A 7,500-nucleotide genomic window follows, 5' to 3' on the forward strand; every position below is an offset into this window, starting at 1 on the left:
CTGTGCGAGGCTGTTTGGGGGTTTTCACAGAGCGCGTTGGTTTAGTCAGGATAACTAATATAAACATCTCCCTGAAATCAGTTTGACACGTGGTTTGTCAGGAATGACGCAAAACACCATCCCTCAATCAACAGTAGACCAAAATCCACGAACTCAGCTCACACTAGCCTACAAGGGGTGTAGGCTAACTAGGCTTGCCAAACATTAGCGATCCAAGCATTCCATTGTCATTTGGACATGTCGCAATGGTAGCCGCTATTCCAATGCAGACCACATTTACGCACTACACCTAGAAAAAAAGTATCATGACGGGCATAGCATAGCCTACCGTTTTGAGCATACAGACTTTTTTTGAAAGAACGTCCATCTCCATCAAAGTTTGTCAACATTGCGCAGTCATTTAGCGCACATAAATGAGGAAAATAGACGAACCTATTTCAAACACATACTCTCACTGAGCCCGTTTATGCGCATCAATAAGCCGTTTATGGTCAGGTTTTTGGAGTAACCTGCGCAAGGCAAAATCATTCGGGCCCAAGCCAACATGCCACAGTGGGCAAATTAATAACTAAATGGCCTTACCTTCAAACGTTTTCTTGATCACAGAATTTCACTAGTATTCCACTGACATCCACACGCCCTTACGGAAGGAAAATATACTGCAATATACTACAATTTATACTGCAATACATTAGAAAATATATCACAATATATCACAAACACGCTCATATATTTGAAAATATATAGCAATATATTATTGAACAACATATTACTATATATTGATCCATATATTTTAAAATATATGGCTGGCAAAACAAAACTGTATTCCACTATTCAGTCTGTATTTCTTGATGTTTTTAGTTCAGCAAGCACATTTTGCACGACATTGGACATTTACTCGACATTATAAAGTCATTTTAGGTGGACCATATATGGCCATATATAATAATATATTGATCAATATACAGGAGTCTCTGATTGAATCATCTCAGCTCTCATATCACGTATGACGCGCCTACGTCACGTCGTCACAACCTGAAGCTAAAGTGGCGAGAGAGCGCTCGAGCGCGGTCCGGATTTTAGCTCCACTGCCTCCACACTGTAGCCAGCCAGACTCCCCACCACAGTGACACAAACCAACCAGCCGCCTCGAGGTAAGTTATAAAGAGAAGTTTGTTAAATACACAAGCTTATAGTCTGAAACGTCTAATGCTACAGTGGTTGATGTGCAAAGTTTAGCCAAGTGGTTATCGAAGTTGGATGTTTGTTCATTTTTTCCCCCAAGGACTAGAAATACGTTATTTTTTTTGAATTTCCCGCGCTACCAAGCTATTGTAAGCTTACTACTAGCGATATTTGCGTTGTCGAAATGGTGTGTAGTTCTCATTGACAGTAGGTCTGGTTCTACACATCTTGAAAACGTAAACGTAATACTTGGGTCGATATTATATGGTTGTAGTGGTCAATTTCAGGTGAGCCCACTTTATTTTGCTTGTCAGAGAACGTTAGCAACATCTATCTGGCTAATACTGCTGAGCCCCAACGTCAGCCTAGAAAGCCAGGCCTCAGTTAATTAGCCGCCTAGCTTACTCGGCTAACGCAAGGGAATCAAAGCAGAAGTGAAGTGCGACAAGATCTAAATGCACATCGCTAACTTGCTTAAAAAATGGGCACTACAGTAGAGTAAAACGAGGCAATGTCCTGCATTATTTTTGGTAAAGCATAGCTGTTGCTGCTTCGGTTTTCCCATTGTGGTAACATCAATAGGTTTTTTTGAGTAACTTGCTCACGAACTAACTGCACTGTCCCGTTCTTGTAGAGCTATTGTTAGAGGTTAACGAAGCCTTGTCGTCAAATTGGTGAATTTCAAAACGGTAGCCTACACGTCGTTGTCTTCGGCTACTCTGTGATAGTTCGGAGTTTGCTTTGCTCACAGCAATTGCATTCATTGAGTCATGTTGGTGTTCATGTTTACTCTTAAACTCATGCATGTAACTGGCGAGAATGAATTCCGATGAACAAGAATGACTCGCGCATTCGTTTAAGTCTTCCTTCGCTTCATCATCTTCATAAAAGAGTGCCTTCGTGCCAAGAACAGACGTGCAACTGTTAACGATGCTGGCTGCTGCGATTTCAATGTCTTATCTTCCCTGTTGTCGGGACGAGACACAGAGTGCCACTACGACGCTCTGCCACTGCGAGCTAGAATGCTGTAGTTCCACCAGTCTACCGAACTCCCCCCCCCCCCAGATTTAGCTCACAATTCTGACAATGATATAGAAGTGATGAGCTTGGTGGGTATCCTTGTGCCTATTTAAGGTTAAGTGTGTGAGTGAATGTTAATTTTCTGTTGCTCTTTTAACTTTTTTTTGCAGAGGTTGCTGAAGAGGTATGCAGCGATGGTCTGGAGGAAAAAATAGTCACATGGACTGGTGTGCATTCCAGTACTTGAAATGGTAAGCAATACTGTGCCTTTACTATGCTCACTCACTGGTGATCATGCACTAAATGGGGAATACATCTATCTGAACTTTGGGAGGAGGTTCAGACTCCCTTGGTGCAAATATAATCGTTTAAAAAAATCCTTTATACCTCATTCAATCAAGCTACTGAATAAACCGGGAATAAGAGAGATTGAGTGGGACAAAATGGACCTCTGCAGCTAGTGTTGGTACTGCTGGTGGGGATGGAAGCTAGTGTAAAAGTTGGGAGGTGGATATACAGACATGAATGTATGCTTGTTTTTTTACTATTTCCAAGTGAGTTATGGAATGGATGTAACCTAGATATTTATTACAGAGTGAAGGTGTGGTTCTGGTTGGTTGTAGGACGGTGTGTGTGTGTGTGTGTGTGGGGGGGGGGTACTGAGCTGTGTGGGTGTGCGGTGTCGGGGGGGTCTGGACTGGATGGGTCAGGGGCAGTGGGTTAGGACATCCAGATTTAGAGTTTACTTGAGCTACATTATTAACTGCACATTGAATGTGTGAAACTTGCTGATGTAACATGTTACATTCAAGGGTTCATTGGGCTAAATGTGGTTAAAATCATTGACCTGGGTTTACAAAGCTGGGCAATGTTGGGCACTTGTTTCAGACTATTGAAAGGAAGGAGTATGAGAATGTAACACAATGCTTAACATGAAAAATAAAACCCTTCATGAACCAACGGTGTATTTGGCCCCAAACTAGTGGCATACCCTTCAAGTTTCAATGGGTTAGAGAGTTAACATTCTTTTTACTTTACTTTTGCAGATGCTGTTGCTCAGGCACATCCAGGTGCGAGGATGGGGGAGATCCGGATGTCGCTAAATAAAAGAATCTGTGAACTGCTTCACCAAGAGAAAAAGAAGTCCATGGACAGGCCTATGAGCCCTCTTGTTGACCTTGAGTGACTAAGGCTGCGGGCGGTCTGCCCCTGAATTCACCTTCACTTTCTTTTCTTTTTTTAAAAATATATCTGAAGGTGTGTGTGTGTGTGTGTGTGTGCGCGCGCGCGGGGGTGTGTGTGTGTGCGCGTGTGTGTGCACGCGTGCATGTGTGCCAGTGCTTTATGTGAGGTGTTTCGCTTACCGGCCACAGCCACAGTTTTTGTTTTGTTTTCTTTTTGTTTTGTTTGGGTTTTTTTTTTTGTTTTTTATTTGGGTTTTTTTTTAGAATATTTCTGCTTTTTCATTAAGTACAAGTTACTGGCCAAAGTGGGAGACTGAAATTGTTACTGGCCACAGGCAAGTTTCACCAGTATTTGGCCTGTTGGCCGGTGTCGTGGTCAAGTCGTTTCCCTGCCTGTCTGCCCCTCTGTCTCTGCATGTGTGAGCGGTGGTGTTAAAGGGTCGGTTGGTTTCATGTTTTTAATAAACCAATGTCAACAGTTGAATGAATTGAATTGATGTTTGGTCATTGTTGTAATTACATTACTTCATAAATGCCTTGTATAAAGTACGTTACAGTATATTGTGTAGTGTAATGCAATACATAAGTCAATATATGATTTAATTAATAAGCCATATACTATGGGATATAATCCAATATATGCAACAGTATACTTTACAGTATAATGCAATACATACATCAATATATGATTCATCAATAAGCCATATATTATGGGATATAATTCAATATATGCAGTAATATACTGTACAGTATAATGCAATACATTAATCAGTATATGATTAATCAATAAGCCATATATTATGGGGTATAATTCCATATATGCAGTAATATACTGTACAGTATAATGCAATACATAAATCAATATATGATTCATCAATAAGCCATATACTATGGGGTATAATTCAATATATGCAACAATATATTGTACAGTATAATACAATACATAAATCAATATATGATTTATCAATAAGTCATATACTATATGGGATATAATTCCATATATCCAACAATATATTTCACAGTATAATGCAATACATAAGTCAATATACGAAAACGGCAATAATGTCTATATTCTCGTATACCGCAAAATATATCACTTTATATTGTGCAATATACTCAGGGGTGATAGTGAAAAAAAATCCTGAGCCTGAACTTTTTTCCTGGTCGGGGAGGGGGGGCCGGGGGACGACGGGACATACTGCATATGAGACGTAATGTAGGCCTTATTATTATTCAAACACATTATTCAAACATTTAAGATAATGTTTTCATTTTTGCATTATTTCTATAGTGTTATTCACGAAAACAGATCATTTCCCTGTTGGTAGGCTACAGCACTTGGCTGAAAGAAACTGACCACCACGTTCAATTCTAGCTGTAAAAACGAATACCAACGTATGCAGTTAGAAATGCATTCTAGGCTTGTGATGTTGCACTAAAGTTATTGAGGTGGGTATTGAACCAATGCAACATTTCAACACCAGAATGCATTTCTGAAAACATGGTGCATATTTTACCACATTGAATTAACTGAAAGCTACATATGTAGCAGCCATACCAAGACAGGTCAGTAGGAGGCAATACTACTCCAAAGTACAGTAACTACACTCTGTCCAAAATAGAGGAGGTGATTACCAATTAATTGAGCAATACTTTTAAATGACATGACATTTGCTGCAAGCTGATAAGTTTCATTTTCATTGGGACATTGCTCATATAACTTGTATAGGCTACTGGACATACGTTTAGATAGCCTACTCGTGGGCCCCATGGTCTACCTATAACCACAGATTGTTTAAGGGCTGTGCTATAACCCCTGCCTTTCCGTTGTAGGGAAACGCCCTTTAATTACCGGTACATGATATTTAGGGCACAAGCGCATGATTGGCTACATGCAGGCCCACGTTCACATCGCATATTTCGACTCCACGGATGACAGAACCAGTGGTTATTACGGACAGGACAGTATATATAGCCTGTGTGACTACTGCGCGACTTTCGCATTGGGTTGTAGTCAATTAAAATACATGAAAATCACTCACGTGTACACACGCCCATTACAATGTACGAGTTGAAAAGATAACAGAAAGCAACAAAAACAAAGACAGGACCGAATTAAGCTACATGAAAATAGCACAGGGCGTGAAGATAAGATAAACATTGCATGTCTAGGTGACACCGTGGTGGCCACATGAACGCAAGCCAAGTATTTGAAGTTCATGAGAGTCTGATATTGATAATTGCCCCCTGCCCGAGAGTAGGGATTAAGTAGCCCAGAGCGTGCAGACAATACAACCTGTGCATCGTGCGTGGAATAACTGGATTCGATTACGCAGAAGGGCTACGACAGGGAGCGCGCGAGAGAGAAAGGCTGTGTGAACCTGTGCGAGGCTGTTTGGGGGTTTTCACAGAGCGCGTTGGTTTAGTCAGCATAACTAATATAAACATCTCCCTGAAATCAGTTTGACACGTGGTTTGTCAGGAATGACGCAAAACACCATCCCTCAATCAACAGTAGACCAAAATCCACGAACTCAGCTCACACTAGCCTACAAGGGGTGTAGGCTAGCTTGCCAAACATTAGCGATCCAAGCATTCCATTGTCATTTGGACATGTCGCAATGGTAGCCGCTATTCCAATGCAGACCACATTTACGCACTACACCTAGAAAAAAAGTATCATGACGGGCATAGCATAGCCTACCGTTTTGAGCATACAGACTTTTTTTGAAAGAACGTCCATCTCCATCAAAGTTTGTCAAGATTGCGCAGTCATTTAGCGCACATAAATGAGGAAAATAGACGAACCTATTTCAAACATATACTCTCACTGAGCCCGTTTATGCGCATCAATAAGCCGTTTATGGTCAGGTTTTTGGAGTAACCTGCGCAAGGCAAAATCATTCGGGCCCAAGCCAACATGCCACAGTGGGCAAATTAATAACTAAATGGCCTTACCTTCAAACGTTTTCTTGATCACAGAATTTCACTAGTATTCCACTGACATCCACACGGTTCAACACACCCATCACAACTAGCAAGCCATGTGGATTTGTGCTAACAATAGTTGCTAATTTTTATCGGAATCCAAATGGTCTAGACTTGGCCTATAGTACTTTCTTCCGTTTCTTCAGTATAACGAGATGCCATTTTTGGATTTGCCTCCGTCGACAGTGAAAATATCTGAGAAGGGTAACCAGTAGGGGCCTAGAACTCTCTTTACTGTGCATACTGACAGCCAATCTACTTCTCCTTTATATAGAACTAGAAGACTGCCGCCAGTGATGTGGTGAGTGACTCAAGAGCAAGACGTAACAAATTGATACATTTTTCAGTAAGATGTCGGGATGATACAATTATGGGCTGCTGCTCATTTGGGTTCCTTTCGCGTCTCTTACAACAGGCTGTTGCGCGCTCATTTATTTTCATTATACATTAATGAAGGCCTACGCGATAGTTTATTATTTCATTAATTTTGGGGAAATTATTATTTTATTTTTTTCTACAGCCACGCTACGCCGGATTTCCGGCGCGGCGCCGGACTGCTATCACCCCTGTATACTGCTGTACAATATAAAATGATATATTGGCAAACAATATATTGTAGTATATTATAATATATTTTCATTTCATATATTCAAAAATATATTTTCCTTCCGTAAGGGCGGTTCAACACACCCATCACAACTAGCAAGCCATGTGGATTTGTGCTAACAATAGTTGCTAATTTTTATCGGAATCCAAATGGTCTAGACTTGGCCTAGTACTTTCTTCCGTTTCTTCAGTATAACGAGATGCCATTTTTGGATTTGCCTCCGTCGACAGTGAAAATATCTGAGAAGGGTAACCAGTAGGGGCCTAGAACTCTCTTTACTGTGCATACTGACAGCCAATCTACTTCTCCTTTCACTAGAACTAGAAGACTGCCGCCAGTGATGTGGTGAGTGACTCAAGAGCAAGACGTAACAAATTGATACATTTTTCAGTAAGATGTCGGGATGATACAATTATGGGCTGCTACTCATTTGGGTTCCTTTCGCGTCTCTTACAACAGGCTGTTGCGCGCTCATTTATTTTCACCATACATTAATGAAGGCCTACGCGATAGTTT

General features: G+C 40.9%; 1 protein-coding gene and 1 long non-coding RNA gene across 2 annotated transcripts in view; one reads left to right on the top strand and one right to left on the bottom strand.

Annotated features, from left to right (window-relative positions):
* LOC134444694 (serine/threonine-protein kinase fray2-like) overlaps positions 1 to 7,500 on the bottom strand; it is a gene marked incomplete at its 3' end in the record, with an annotated part of 81,685 nt that overhangs the window by 35,950 nt on the left and 38,235 nt on the right. The window lies entirely within an intron of this gene.
* On the top strand, positions 1,071 to 4,042 carry LOC134444690 (uncharacterized). The gene is made up of 3 exons (XR_010034068.1): positions 1,071 to 1,154; positions 2,376 to 2,456; positions 3,252 to 4,042. It is a non-coding gene; the product is annotated as an uncharacterized LOC134444690 (long non-coding RNA).

Source organism: Engraulis encrasicolus, unplaced genomic scaffold, assembly GCF_034702125.1.
Source record: "Engraulis encrasicolus isolate BLACKSEA-1 unplaced genomic scaffold, IST_EnEncr_1.0 scaffold_66_np1212, whole genome shotgun sequence".
Lineage (NCBI taxonomy): Eukaryota > Metazoa > Chordata > Actinopteri > Clupeiformes > Engraulidae > Engraulis > Engraulis encrasicolus.